Raw genomic sequence first — 15,884 nt, 5'->3', positions numbered from 1 at the left:
ATGAAATCTATCTTTCTACTTTTTTGCTATACTCTCTAGTATACAGCTTTTAAGAAGCATTCCTAATCGAAATTGCTTGATTGCAAATGAAGGAGCACAAATCATTAGGCCTGGTGATATACGATATAAAAATCTCCTATTTCTCCAATGCCATAACCACCAGCAGGTAACTACAAATTGTGTTATCCAATCTATTTGGTTTGAACGTCCCAGCTTAGTGGAAAGGTTCCATCTGAGCCACGCTTCAAAGGAAGCTCTAAAGAAATCTTGAAGGAAGGCTGGGTGAATGAATTGGGTCCAAATTCTAGATGTCGCTGGGCAGTCTCTTAACAGGTGCTCTTGGGTCTCTTGGACTCCTTGGCATCTATGGCAGAATGGGGGTGCTCCAAAAAATTTTGATCTTCTTTTTGCAGTCATGAATTTTTGGTGTGTAGTCACCCACAAGAAACACCGCATTCTTTGGGGTCCTCTCCACTTCCATATCATATTCCACACTTGATCTTGTGGTTTTCCATGGCCTGCTAAAAGTTTATAAGCACTCGCAACAGAAAAATCTCTATTTTGAGTTGCATTCCACCGAATTCGATCTCTGCCCGCTTCTTGAAGGGGAAGGTGGATAGTTCTTATTTTGTTAATGGTGATATTCGGGAGATGATTCTTCAGAAGGGAGGAGTTTCAATCATTGTTTTGTTCCACAGCTTCAATAACTGTCATGTTCCTTATCTCTGCAGGGATCTGATTACTGGTTAGGTGCTCATAAATAGGTTCATTTTCTACCCAAGGATCATCCCAAAGGCGAGTCAATTTACCATTACCAATTGAGAAACTTGTATTTTTTGTCAAAGATCATCTTCACCTTTTTAAGATTTTTCCAAAATTTAGAATCTGAGCCTTTGACCTTCATCTCACCAGGAAATCGTCTCCCTTTATCATATTTATTCAGTAGTACTCTTGCCCAAAGAGTGTCATTATCCACTACTAATCTCTAGAAAGCTTTGAGCATGAAGGCTTCATTCATCAAGGAGAGTGATTTGAACAGCAAGCCTCCAAGGATTTTGGGTTTGCACAAAATATGCCAGCCCACATTGTGAAATTTTCTTTCTCCTTCATTCTCTGCCCATATGAATCTTCATTGCAATCTTTCAACTTCTTAACAAACTCCTTTAGGGATAATGGAATGCATCATATCATAGTTCAGAGAGGGAGTTAACACAGATTGAGCCAGAGTAACTCTACCAGCGAAAGACAAGCATGCTATTTTCCACCCACTGAGTTTATTCTTGACCCGTTCCACTGCACCCCTGAAATCTCTTTTCTGGGTTCTTCCATTAGTAATTATAGCACCCAGGTATTTTTTTCAGCTCAAAAGTTTCCTTGAACTTGCATCTGTTAGTGATATTATCCTTTAGGTTTTGTTCCACATTTTTGGAAAAGGATATGGTTGATTTTGCTTGATTTATCTTTAATCCTGACACAATGTAAAAAAGATCAAGAACTCTCCTAATATTATCTATTTGTTGAGTGGAAGCCTCAGTAAAAGGCAACAGGTCGTCTGCAAAGAAAAGGTGAGAAATTAAGGGCCCTTCCCGACCCATTCTCATAGGCATCCAGTCGCTTCGCATAACATTTTCTTCAATCAAGTGAGAGAGTTTCTCCATAGCCATAACGAAGAGATAGGGTGACATCGGATCACCTTGTCTAATTTTCCGAGTAGGCAAAAAGGCCTCCGTCTTACACTTGTTCCACAGAATTTTGTAAGAAATAGAAGACATACAACAGAGAATGATATTTTTCAATTGGTCTGGAACTCCAAACTCCTCCAAAACCTTTTCAATGAAGCTCTACTTCAACTGGTCATACGCCTTTTTGAAGTCAATTTTTATAGACATGAACTTCTTTTTTCCTTTTAATTTCCTCATATTGTGCCACAGCTCTTTGGAAATAATAACATTGTCATGTATCATTCTACCAGGTATAAAACTAGCCTGGTTTGGAGAAACGCTATCGGCAAGGAGGGGTTTGAGTTTAGAGATCACAATTTTAGTGATGGTATTGTAAGCAACATTGCAAGAGCTATAGGCCGAAATTGCGAGAAAAATTCTGGATTAGGAACCTTAGGGATCAGAGTGATGAGAGTTTGATGGATGGATTCAATAATCTGAGGGTTATGCCAGAGTTGTAAAATAAAAGGGATAAACGAATCTTTTACTACATTCCAATTCTCCTTATAGAAGAGAAGAGGGCTGGGAAACCATCTCCCCAGAGGATTTCAAGGACCTAATGTCAAACAACGCTTTTTGAATCTGAGTGCATGAAGGAGGAACAAAAAGGACATCTTTAAGATCTTTACGGAATTCCAGAAAAGTGAAAACCGTATTAAGGTAGGTGCAGTTGCCATTCTCTTCTTGGTAAAGGGCTTTGAAAATTTTTATAACCATCTCCATAACTTCCTCTTGTTGGTCACACCACTGCCCATCACTTTTCCAAAGCTTAAGGATTCTATTTTTCTTCCTTCTCATGGCTGTTTTTGTATGGTAGTACTTAGTATTTCTATCTCCATCAACAATCCAATTCTGTCTAGATTTTTGAAGCCAGAGTGTTTCTTCTTGATTTAGAATTTCTTTATGCTCTGTAACAAGTTGCTGCTCTAGGTCTTCGAGAAAGGGATTTCTGCCATAGGTTGAAGCTTTTTAGATACCATTGATTCTGTTTAGGACTCTTCTTTTTCTCTTAAACACATTGTCGAAGACATCGTTATTCCATTTTTTCAAATTGACAGCAAGTGAGTTGAGTGATGCAAGAAACGAATTAGAGAGACTCCAATTGTTTAAAACAAATTCATCAAAGTTGGGGTGTGATTTTCACATAGCCTCATAGCGGAAGGGCTTTTCACCTTTATCCATTCTCTCCGGTTTCATAATCACCAAGAGGGGGTGGTAATCAGACCTCACTCTAGGAAGCACTTTAACTCTAACATCTGAGAAGGAACTTCTCCAATCAACATTAGATAGGTGATGAGTGGATATTTTATACACTTTTTGGCATCATTTTCATATGGTTTTTAGCATGTTTTGCTTTATTTTTATTAAGTTTTTATAGGTTTTAGTGTTAAATTCACATTTTTGGATTCCACTATGAGTTTTTGTATTTTTATGCAATTTTAGGTATTTTCCACTCAGAAGTGCTTTTCTAGAGTTACATAAATTCAAATGGAGCATTCTTAACGGCTATAGAAACCTGACTTCCAGAGCTTTCTAGCAATGTATAATAGTCCATACTTTTCTTCGGATTAGAAGGCTCAAAACTGTCGTCTAACGCTAGCCATCTGACTAGTCCTGGCGTCTAGCGCCAGAAAAGGATTCCAAGCTGGAATACAACGCCCAAAAAGGTGCCAGGGCTGGAGTTCAACACCCAAAGAAGCCTAAGCACATGGATTTCATCTTAGCTCAGCACAAACACTCCCCAAGTGGGTCCCAGAAGTGGATTTTAGCACTAAATAGACTGTTTTACCCTTACTAGTCATTAGTTTAGTATTTAAAGTAGAAGATCACTCTTTGTTAAGAATCTTCAGCCCTATTTTCGTTTTCACCATTGTATTTTACTTTCAGTATGAGTTTCTAAACCTCCTAGGTTGAGGGGAGGAGCCCTGCTGAGTCCTATGAATTAATGAAAGTATTACTGTTTCTCTTCGATCCGTATTTCATTAATTCTAAGATGTATATTTGTTCTTCATCAATATGAATGCGTTGAACTGGCATAAGGTTATCACATTCTACATGGGTTCAGAGTGCGTCTTTCATCAAACAATGATGAACCACCAGCTTGAATATACATCTCTCAGACGGCTAATCCACAACTTCGTTGGAGACTTCTCGAGACATCAGTTTAACCGATTTACGGGGAGATTAGGGTCTCTGTGGTAGAGGCTAGAACCCAAGCTGCAGCATTCTCTGATCCGGAAGATCCGACCTTGTCTGTGGCGCTTTGAGTAGCATCATTAAGGAGAATGGACTGTACGAGCTTCACCCTTAATCAGAATGGATCCGCACTAAACCTTGGGTTCAGATCTGGAGGAGTATTGGCAGCTGCTTAAACCAGTGTTAATCACATACAGTCTGCCATTGAAGAAATCACTCACAAGCAAAGAGAGTAGTAATACCAGAGTTAATTCAGAAGGACAAGGCAACTCCAATCCTTAACTCTATTCCTCTTACTAATTTAATCCTAACATTTAATCCTAACTTTAAAATCACACTGCATCTACACATAAACCTTCTGATTCACCTGACTAAGACCTGCAAGATAACCATAGCTTGCTTCAAACTACAACCCTCGTGGGATTAACCCTGACTCGCTCAGGTATTACTTGGACGACCCAGTGCACTTGTTGGTACAGCTGTATGAAAGTGTGGGGATTCGTGCACCACTCGGGCTCTATCCAACCGTTTAAAAACTCTCTCCAACCCATTGCACTGCCCCCCTCTCCAACTAAACCTTGTACCACAGTACCCCATGTCTATTAGATTGCAGGTGTTAATCCAGTCCTTAAATTTTCTACAGGCATTGGTGAAAGAGCATTACCGTCGGCTTAGAATTTCTTCTCGGTAAAAGAGAAATAACCTCGTTGCAAATATAGTTCTAAACCTACAAATAACACTCAATCAAAGTTTAATTTTCGGTTGTCACAAGTCCAATCCAATAAAGATAACCGAGAGTATTAGTCCCGGGTCGTTCTCCCTAGGAATTACAATCGAGTGCTCAATTATTGGTTATGAGTTTCACGGGTTGGGTTGATAAAAGGGCAAGAAAATAAATGACAAGAAAATAAAAAAAAACAAGTAAGAAAAGCAATTACTAAAGAGAGACATTCTTGGCAAGGATTGAGAATATAGGCTTTCTATCCTAGTCATCAATTATCATACAATGATTAACAAGAGCTAATCCTATTTCGTCATCTCCAACATCGGAAGAAGGTACAATGTTATCTTCAACACAGATAGAAAGTCAAATAAGACTAGTTAATCTCAATCCATAAGTCCTAATCATCTTACTAATTGAATTAACAAGAGATTAGAGTCAATGGAAATAATATTAACTAATAATTCTAGATCACCAACATAAGTTGGGTATTAATGACTCATGATCACCTAATTTCTCTTTCCAAGCCAAGAATGCTCAAAAACTACTTTAAACCTAAGCCAAGCATTTTGTCAAACACTTGGAAAGTATAAAAGGAAAGCATCATAAAAGTGCAAGAATAATAAATCTACAACTACTCAAAGCAAGAAATTAACAATAACAACTAAGGAAAGAACATTAAACATGAAATACCTCAAAATTGCATTAAAGGAAATTAAAATCAACAAAGTGCTCATAACATAAAAGCAACAAAATAAAGGAAATGACAAGTACAACTAGAAGAGCAAAGATGTAGCAACAATAAATTGTAAGAAAAAGTAGATGAAAACAAGAATTAAACCTAAATCTAAGAAGAGTCTACCCTAGATCTACTCTAATTCTAGAGAGAAGAGGGAGCTTCTCTCTCTAGAAAACTACCCTAAAACATGATGCTAAGCTAATTTAATTGCTCCCACCTTGTTCCCTCTTGATTTGCGCCTCATATACTTTAGAATTGAGTTAGATTTGGGACTTAGCAAGCTCAGAAATCGCCCCCAGCGTTTTGCCTTTAATGAGGTCACGTGCCGGTTGTCACGCGTACACATCGGTCATGCGTACGCGTCACTTGGCGATTTTTCTCATCATGCGTACACGTCAGTCACGCGTACACATCGCCTTGATGGATTTCTTCTTCACGCGTACGCGTCGGTCATGCGTACGCGTCGCCTTGAATCTTCCAACTCCTTGTTTTCCGTGAATTCTCTATCTTGCATGCTTTTCTCTTCACTCATTTGATCCATTCCTTGCCTTTTAACCCTAAAATCACTAACAAACACATCAAGGCATCGATTGGAATCAAAATAAATTAATTTTAACTAATTCAAGGCCCAAAAATCATGTTTTTAACTCTTAAGCATGAATTAGGGAGAATTACAAAAGCATGCTATTTCATTGAATAAATGTGAGATAAGTTGATAAAATTCCCTAAATTTAACACAAAATAAACCACAAAATTGGGGTTTATCAAACGACATGAATTCTTGCACCCCCTTTTTTCTCGCACACCTCCGCAATTTCATTGTAGTCGCCAACTAGCATCCAAGGCATATCTATATTACAAGCAATCTGTTTAATCTTTTCAAAAAACACCTTTTTAAGGCTTTCTTGGGGACTCACATAAATAGCAGTTAAAGCCCATGGAACTCTACATTGATCATTTATAGACATATGAATAAACTGAGTATGCATTTCAATATAGGTTACTTGTAGGGAGTCACAATTCCATAGAGCCCAGATGCCACCACTGTAGTCTGTGCTTCATGCATGCAATAGTATTTGAAACCCAGGCTTCTGATAATCTCCTTAGCCCTCATGCCACTACATCTAGTTTCAAAAAGGAGCACCAAATTAGGATGCTTCTGTCTAACCAGTTCTTTAAGCTTGCTAATCGAAGCATGGTTGGCAATCCTTCTTATATTCCAAGCAAGGATCTTCAAAGAGAAAAATCTAAACATAAATAACAAGAGTGAAACTCTGTATTTGCTTGAACAGCTTATTCCAAAAACAACCAGTATTCATTACGAGCACACCATTTCATCCTCTAGAGAAGGATGCTCTTCCATAGCCACTTCTGCAATTACCATCTCTCTATTTTCAACGTCCTTTATTACCATAGAGAGCTCCCTAGAGTCAATGGAAACAAAGCTTGGGGGTACTGGATCAGGGAGTTCATTAGAAGGAGTTGGGTTAAACGCTGAATCTACAAAAATATGGAAGGGTGTTGGGCTGCAGGGTGATGGGTTGGCCCAATTCTCTGGATGGTGTTGGGGGTCAGGGGGGGTGATTAGTCGAAAATATTCCGGGTGGGGCTAAAGAGGAAGTAGGTTTAGGGACAGATGGGTTCTCTTTAGAGATAGGATGGGCTTGTTGTAGGGTCAAAGAGATGCCTTTGTAATGAGCTGGCTGGGTCTTGGGCAGTGAGCTGGTTCAGGTTTTGGGTTGGGTAGGGTTAGCTTCGGATGACTGAGCCTTCTCTTGGTGGGTAGCACCTGAATGAATCACACCATGACGTTATGGAGATGCCTCTTTGTGTATCTCATCATTGAAAGATTCTTCTATTTGCAGCACAGTAAAACAAGATTGTTTCCATTTTCACCCACATTCTGTCCTTTTTCTTGCACAATTTTCTTTGCCACGTGTATGTCTCTGCACTAACATCCAAGGGCAAAAACCCCCATCATTTTCCCACTGGACTTTTTTGCCCTTGTCAATCTTGTCATTTACATTTTTGTCCCTTTCTTCTACCTCTGGATTTCTTGCTGTGTTTTTGCCATTATCGTTTTGAGCCTCTGAAGCATTCTTTTTCTTCTCAGGGCAGTTCTCCCTGTCATGGCCCACTCTTTTGTACGAAAAGCAAACTAGATAGAGCTCTTTGTATTCAACTGCGTGAGGTATACCATTGATTAGGTATTGGGACACCAGAGATTTGTCAAGTTCCACTTCCACACAAATTTTGGCAAACTTTCCCCTGGAGACCTCTGTAGTGTTGCTATCCACTTTCAGTGTTCTCCCCACTATGTTCCCAATTTTTTGTAGAATAGTCCTATTGTAGTATTTTATTGCTAGTCTTGGAAGCCTCACCCAGGCAGCAATCTTATGAATAAAATGGATGCCGTAGTTGGATCAAAATCCGGTTTCCAAAACTGAACAGTCAAGTAGTGATTTAGAATCTTCCACGGTCCTTCCATAAGAGTGTAATCCAAATCCTCCGAATTGAAAAATCTTATCAAGAAGAAATCACCACCCAGGTCTATCACCTTAATGCTTCCCATTTTGGCCCACATAGTTTCCAATCTCCTTTTCAGAGCCAAAAGAGAGATTTTTCTGCCAAGCAGTTTTACTATTAGGGAGTTCCACTATTCCTCCCTAATTTCTTTTTATATACTCTCCCCTATAATCAGATTCAGTAAGCCATTAGGCATTTTTTTATAGTAATCTCCTCATCATCTATATCTTCGTCCTCATCATCTCTGTTCTCCTCTTCATGTACCTTTTTCTGCTTCATCTTCCCTATTGACTTCTGCACTGGGGTCTCCTTGTTGAGGGACACTTTTTCCTGTCTTGACTATGTTGGCAAAAAAAGTTGACAATCCCTGTGTTCCCTTTTTCGATTCTTCCTCTGGAGGCATTTCATCAACATGCATCATGGAATGTTCCCGATGTTCTCCCTCTTTATGTCCTTCCATCCAAGCATCCACCCTCGGATGAATGCAAACAGATCCAGAAAACTCTTTACCTTCCCCATTCTTCTTTACTTTTTTCCCAAGACCCTGTTGCAGATCTTGTTCGGCATTAGGTTCTCTTCTTGGCTCATGGGACCGAGAGGCTCCTCCTCTCACAAAGCCTCCTCTCATCGGTGGCCAAACATGTTATTGTGAGGCAAAGACGAAAAAGTGTACGGAGAGAACAAGTTGGCTCAAAAAGGGTTTAAAACCACCCAATGACATTTTTACACTTGTTCCACCCATTTCATAAGATTAAGAACGAAAACAACACCTTAGAATTGAATCAAACATATATTAAAATAGAAGAATAATAATCTTAATCCATTGAAATAAACAGAACTTCTAACCTTAACCAAGAGGTTTAGTTGTTGATAACTTACAGAGAAGACAGGGTTCTGAAAAAAGTGCGGAAGGAAGAAGATAATGTTTGAACCCTTTGCTAGGGTTAATCTTTTTCTTTTCATACTAATCAAATTATCAATGGGAAATAAAAATAAAACAAAAGAATAATAAATACTAAACCTAAAAGATATTGTTTATAATTAAAAATTACAAAAAGAAAAAAAAATAAAACTAAGAAGTGCTAAATCCACTTAAAGGCCCAATTGAGTGTGACTCGGGCTGCTGCTGGCATTTTACTTTAGGAATGAGTGTTAAACGCCAGAGAGGGGGAGTAACGCTGCTGGCCCTGCTCCCCTGCTGGTGTGAAATGCCGAGTGGGTGTTCAGCGCTTAGGGAGGTGCTGGCAGCATTTCCTTCTTTTGCTCCAGGCTCCTCCAAACTGCTCCGAATTTCACCTAAAACCATAAAAATACAAGAAAAACTCAAAGTAGCATCCAAAGGTGATTTTTGCACTAAAATCAAGTAAAAGTGAATAAAATCTAACTCAAAACAATATAAAAATAACTAGAAAAATGGTATAAGATGCTCATGCATCACAACACCTAACTTAAACTGTTGCTTGTCCTCAAGCAACCAAAAACAATATAGGACCAAAGAAGAGATAATGCTTAAGATTTTGAGTTGTCAATTAAGCTCGGGTACAGTTACTGAATGAGGCTTATGACTCTCCAATTCTGAATAGGTTTGAAATCTCACTATCCTTCGAAGCTAAAAAATATTGGCATCTTTCAAAACTAGAATTCGGCTGGTATTATTGATTCTCTTCTTTAGGCTCTAGTTAGTTCTTTGAACACAGCTTTTCTTTTCTTTGGTTCTTTTCACCTTTGAACCTAGCTGTGACTATAAGTGTTTTGTTTTCAAGCTTAACTTGATACATAAATACCACAAGCACTTAACTGGGGGAACCTTTTGGGTTCAAATTTTTCTTTGCTTTTTCTCCCAAACAGTGGTACTCAGAGCCTTAGGCATACTCTGTAACAGCAATGAGTCACAACTTTAAGTGCTCAGTCTCAAGAGTTACTTGACACTTTCACACCACAAGCATATGGTTAGGGAAGACCACTCTTTTGAGCTTTAGATAAGTTTCGACCCTCCTAACCATTGATGCTCAAAGCCTTGGACCTTTTTTTTTATTTTTCTTTTATTTTCAATTCTTTTTGCTGTTTATTTTTCCTCAAAAATCAATCTTTTCTTATTTCAGAGAATCAATAATACTTCTTTAACTTCCTGTTCCTCAAGAACTAATATTCTCAATTCTAATATCACATATGCACAGTTAATTCATACATTCATTAATAGAGATAAAGCCACCATGCCAAAGTAACTAAAAAACACAAGGCATATATAACTCGAATTCTCATGTACTTTATCATTAATCTTCTTGTTAAAACTGTATTTAAGTTTAATGGGTGGTACATGAGATATTTTTTAAAAAAATTAACTTAAAAATTTTAAAATTAACTTACTAAACTAGAAAGCAAGAAATCCTAATAGTGATCATGTAACTTAGAATGGAAAAACAAAAAATGGAATAAAGTACTAAAAACAGAGATAAGATAGGGGAGATGAGGGTGAAACTCAACCACCTCAGTCCTGGTGGTTGCTGCTCTCTCCGGATGATCCCTTCTGGTGCTTCAACTCTTCCAACTCGCGCCCCTGCTTCTTTTGTTCCTCAGTCAGCTTATGAAGGATGATAGACTGGCTCCTGTGTTCTTCTTTTAGTTGGTCCATGTTGGATATCAACTGTCCAATGGATACTGCCAGTTGAGTCCAGTACTCACGCAGAGGGATGCTTTGCTCTGAAGAGGGGGAACTAGCTTCTGAAGTGGTACTTGCTCAAGTTCCCGAGTGTACTCCATGCTCTTCTTAGTGATTGGGTTGTCCACTACAATAAATATATCTCTGTAAATCTGGACTTTTTTCGCCTCACATAAGTGAGAGATGAGATGAGAGAAAGCCAGCCTAGAGAGGGTTGAGGTCTTTATTGCGATATTGTATATCTCCAAAGGAACCACTTGATGAACTTCCACTTCATTGCCAAGTATAATGCAGTGGATCATCACAACTTACCTCATAGTGACCTCAGAACAGTTACTAGTGGGGAAGATGGAGCGTTGAATGAACTCTAGCCATCCTCTAGCAACTAGCTTAAGATCATTCTTTCTCAGCTGGAATGGCTGACCCTTAGTGTCCCTCTTCCATTGTGCTCCGGGGAGGCATATATCTTTGAGAACTTGATCCACTCTCGGATCGGCTTGTACTCTCCTATTGAAAGAGTGAGGGTCATCTTTTGGTGGAGGTAGCTTAAAGATTTCCCTCACTTTTTCCATTCTGAACTGCAGAGTTCTCCTTCGGACCATAGTGCGCCAAGTTTTGAACTCGGGATGCTCCTTCTTGTGTTTGTTTGTCATCCATAGATTTGCATAAAATTCTCGGACTTTTAGAACTCCGACTTCAGTCACAGGATTGGCCAGAACTTCCCAACCCCTAATTCAAATTTGCTCTTGAATTTTTGGCTACTCATCATCCATCATTTCAAATTTTACTTCTGGAATTACCTTATTCTTGCTAACGACACTGTAGTAATATTCCTCATTAAGTTGGTGTAAAACCGGTGGAGCTCGTAGGCGACTGTTGAGGGAGCTTTTTCTTTCCTCTTTCTTGAGGATGATTCCCCAACCTTTGGTGCCATGGAGAGTGAGAAGCGGAGTGTCCTAACACCAGAATTAAAACTTTTGCCCGTCCTTGAGGAAAGAGAAAAGAAAAGAAAGAGATAGAAAGCGATAGGGAAGGAAGAAAGAGGAGTAGGGAGGAAGTGTGAGGAGATTGAAGGTTGGAGGTGGTATTTATAGGGGTGGGACAGTGGCAAATGGTGCGCAAAATTAGAACTCACATAACTGAACCAGCAAGTGCACCGGGTCGTCCAAGTAATACCTCAGGTGAGTGAGGGTTGATCCCACGAGGATTGTCGGATTGAGCAATCAGTGGTTATCCTGTAGATTTTAGTCAAGCGAATAGAAAGTTGATTGTTGTTGTTGTAGGTGCATAAACAAAACAATACGGAAGCAATAAAGAATTGATGTAGAAATAATGGTAAGAAATTTGTTAAGGCCTTGGATATGCTTATTCTTCCAGATTAATACTTCTTACTGATTACTTTAACAATGGATGATTCTATCAATGACAAGGCTGTAAGTGATTAAAGCAAGGGCCAGTGGTTATTAATCTCCTCTGATCCAAACCAAACGCCAGGACCAGTGGTCATTCAATCTGGACGAAGGTGAAGCTCACACAATTCAATCTCTGGTGATCCTACTCAAAACGGCACAAACAAGGTCAGATCTTCCGGATCGGAGAATGAAGCTCTATGATTCTAGCCTTAGCGCGACAGAAACCTCAATTACCTATGACTAACGAGATTTTATGTCACATATCCCAATTAGCCCAGATAACTTGTTGGAACCTGTGATGCATTCTCAAGCTGCAGCTCAATACTATCCTGCCAGGGAATCGCAAGAACTCATGTAGAATAAAGGGTCATACGCCAGTTCCACCCCAGATTCATAAGGATGAAGAACGAAAATGCATCATAGAATAGAATCAAACATATATTAAAGGAGAAAGGTAATGATATTAATCCATGAGAATGAGCAGAGCTCCTATCCTTAACCTAGAAGGTTTAGCTGCTCAAACTTTATAGAGAAAAGGAAATAATGTATGATAAGTCGGAAGATGATTATCCAGATCCTAAACATGGGTGATCTTCTCCTATATATACTAATAACTAGACCTAAAAAGATATTAATAATAATTAAAAATTACAAAATGGAGATAAACTAAGCGATAGGTGCAAAAATCCACTTCTGGACCCACTTGGTGAGTATTTGGGCTGAGCTTGGCGTTCAACTTGGGTGAGTGGGCGTTGAATGCCCACTAGGGGGTGAATGCGCTGCCTTGTGCTCCTTGGTGGTGTTGGACGCCAGTTTTGGGCGTCCAATGCTGGCCTTGGTCCTTCTTTGGCGTTGAACGCCAAAAAGGGAGTAAGTTTGTCGTTCAACGCCCGTTTTGGGCAGTTCGATCCAAAGAAAAGTATAGACCATTATATATTGCTGGTAAGCTCTAGAAGTTAGCTTTCCAACACCGTTGAGAGTGCATCAATTGAACCTCTGATAAACCACTATTTTATGGTTTATCTTGTGTTTAATTGAGTGGTTTCATCAAGTCTTCACCCACTTATTCATACTAATTGCATGATTTTACATTTTCCTTCCTAGTATTGTTTTATGGTTGAAAACTTGCTTCCTAGAGATCTTTAATTAGTATATTTTAATTCTCCTTTATACCATTCGATGCCGTGATCCGTGTGTTAAGTGTTTCAGGCTTTATAGGGTAGGAATAGCTTAGAGAATGGAGAGGAAGCTTACAAAAATGGAAGGAACACAAGAAACTAAGGAGATGACCAGCGAACACTGACGCGCGCGCATGGCTCACGCGAGCGCGCGAAATGGAGAAATTGCAATGACGCGTACACGTCCCTGACGCGTACGCGCGGATTGGAGTCTGCACGAATGACGCAAATGCGTGGACGACGCATACGCGTGACAAGGAAAATCGCTGAATGACGCGCACGCGTGACCTGCGCGATCTACAGAATTAACAAAAAACGCTGGGGGAAATTTCGGGCGGCGTTTTGACCCAGTTTTCGGCCCAGAAACACCGAATAAAGCCAGGGAACATGCAGAGACTCAAGAGAGATTAGATACACATCAAGACACATTGACATATTCTCATTAGGATAGTTTTAGGTTTTTAGATCTGAATTTAGAGAGGGTTACTTTCCTTCTAGGTTCTCTTTACATTCATAGTTAATTAGTTTTATGCTTTTGGATATTGAATAAGTCATTGCCTCCATTGAAGACATTATTCTAGTTTGTTTCTTTACTTACTCTTTTATTTATTTATAACATATTCTTAATTCTTACTTAGAGTAGTAATTGGATTATTTTCATGAATTGTTAATGCAGAGAATTACTTTTATTTTCAATTAATTTTGAATCCCTATTTTATTTAATTCATCATGTCTTCTTATATTTTTATGAGCGTTATATTCATGTCAATGGAGTAGACTCCATACTTGACATGGGGGTTGATTAAAAGGAGACACTTGAGTTGGAAGGCTTAAGTGCTGATTAACTGGAAATTGTTGGCTAGTTCTGTATTTACTAACGCTAGACCTTCCCAAGGGAGAGGACTAGGATTTGCGAATAAGAGTTAGCTTAATCACTTGACTTTCCTTTATTTAGTAAGGGTTAACTAAGTGAAAACAACAACATTTTTAATACTACACTTAAGAGATCCCAACAAGGATAGAACTTCCAATTAATCATTCTCCTAGTCAAGGCTTTTTATTTAGAATATTAATAATCATTCTTAGTTTTTATTGCCCTAATTTACAATTATTTAATTGCTTATCAACCAAATTCAAACTCTTTCGGAAAATTTCTAATTAATAAATTAGCATCCTTTCTCGCAACTCGTTGGGAGACGACCTGGGATTCATACTCCCAGTATTTTTATTCTAAATTTTTGTGACACCTTTTTAAATCGGTGAGGCGGATTTTAGCTGGTTAAGAGCTATACTTGCAATGCTATTCTCTTATTTAAAATCTCTTAATTGGCCTAACTTCTGCCACGCACCAACCTCTATAACTCAAGATATGCTCGTTGGAATGCACAGAGGTCATGATCTGACAACATCTGTTATCCTTGCTTTGCCTCTGAATCAGACTTTGCCAAAACTTGCCAATTTCACCTAAAAATCACCTAAGATCATAAGAAAAACACAAAAACTCAAAGTAGTATAAAAAATGTGAATTGTGCACTAAAATCTACTAAAACATAATAAAACTTAATAAAATATAACCAAAAACACTAAGAAAATAGTACCAAAAAGGGTATAAAATATCTACTCATCAGCAAATTCGGCCTTGGGTGGTGGTTGTTGAAAAATTGGAGTGAATATTTGATTGATGGGAAGATGGAGAAAAAAGATATGACTAGAATATGTAAAGATATGGTATAAAAATAATGGGAATGTAGAGAGATTTTGGTGAAGGAGAATCAGTGGGGAGAATCAAAAGGTTGAGATATGAAAGGGTATGAGTGTAGTTTACGAAATTTGGTTGAAATTTAACTCATAGGTGAATCTGTCCCCTCCCCTGGCGTGAAATGCCAGTCTGGCGTTGAACGTCGAGAGTGTGTGTGTGTGTTTTTTTTTCTCCATTGGTGGCGTTAGACGTCTACAATGGACGTAAAACGCCTCATGGGGACCAAACTTTACCAAGCAAACGTCCAAATTGGACGTAAAACGCCCATATGCCCACATCCCCCTTTGGCGCTGAACGCCAGGCTGGCGTTTGGCGCCACCAGGGGATCTCCTCTAAGGTGTGCTATTTTTTTTTTTTGTCTGAGTGATTCTATCTCTGCTCTGAGTACTGTACATGATCAAAAATGTCAGAAAACCTAGAAAAACTTTGAAATCAGTAAAAAATAAAATGAAATCAAACTAAAAGAAAGCTGAAATAAAACTGAAATAAACTAAAGGATACTCTTGGTTGGGTTGCCTCCCAACAAGCGCTTCTTTGCCGTTATTAGCTTGACATTCACTACTGTTAAGTCAGCAGGTCTAAATACAAAAAAAAAAAAAATAATGAAGAGGATAGCACAAGAAAAAAAAAAGAGAAATGAATATGCAAATACTTAATGCTGACACGCCTATAATAAGTGAAAAACGATGAGGTCTTCATGAGATTGTTTCTGAGAAAATTATTACAAAATGGTTTACTTAATCTTTATTGTGTTTCCATTTATGATATACTACGTTTTATTTCATTTGTGAGGTACTATATTTTATTCTTTTGTAATGTAACTTTTAAAACAATTCAATATTATTATCAACCAGCGTTTATGAAAGTAACTGTTGTAAAACTAACTATTTTTTAGTTATGAACTAGCTGTTACAAATTAGTCATTTTAAAACTAGCCGTTATGAACTAGTCATTGTTATGTATGAAGTTATTA

Source organism: Arachis hypogaea, chromosome 13 (assembly GCF_003086295.3).
Source record: "Arachis hypogaea cultivar Tifrunner chromosome 13, arahy.Tifrunner.gnm2.J5K5, whole genome shotgun sequence".
Taxonomy (NCBI): Eukaryota; Viridiplantae; Streptophyta; class Magnoliopsida; order Fabales; family Fabaceae; genus Arachis; species Arachis hypogaea.
This window is presented reverse-complemented; position numbering follows the sequence as displayed.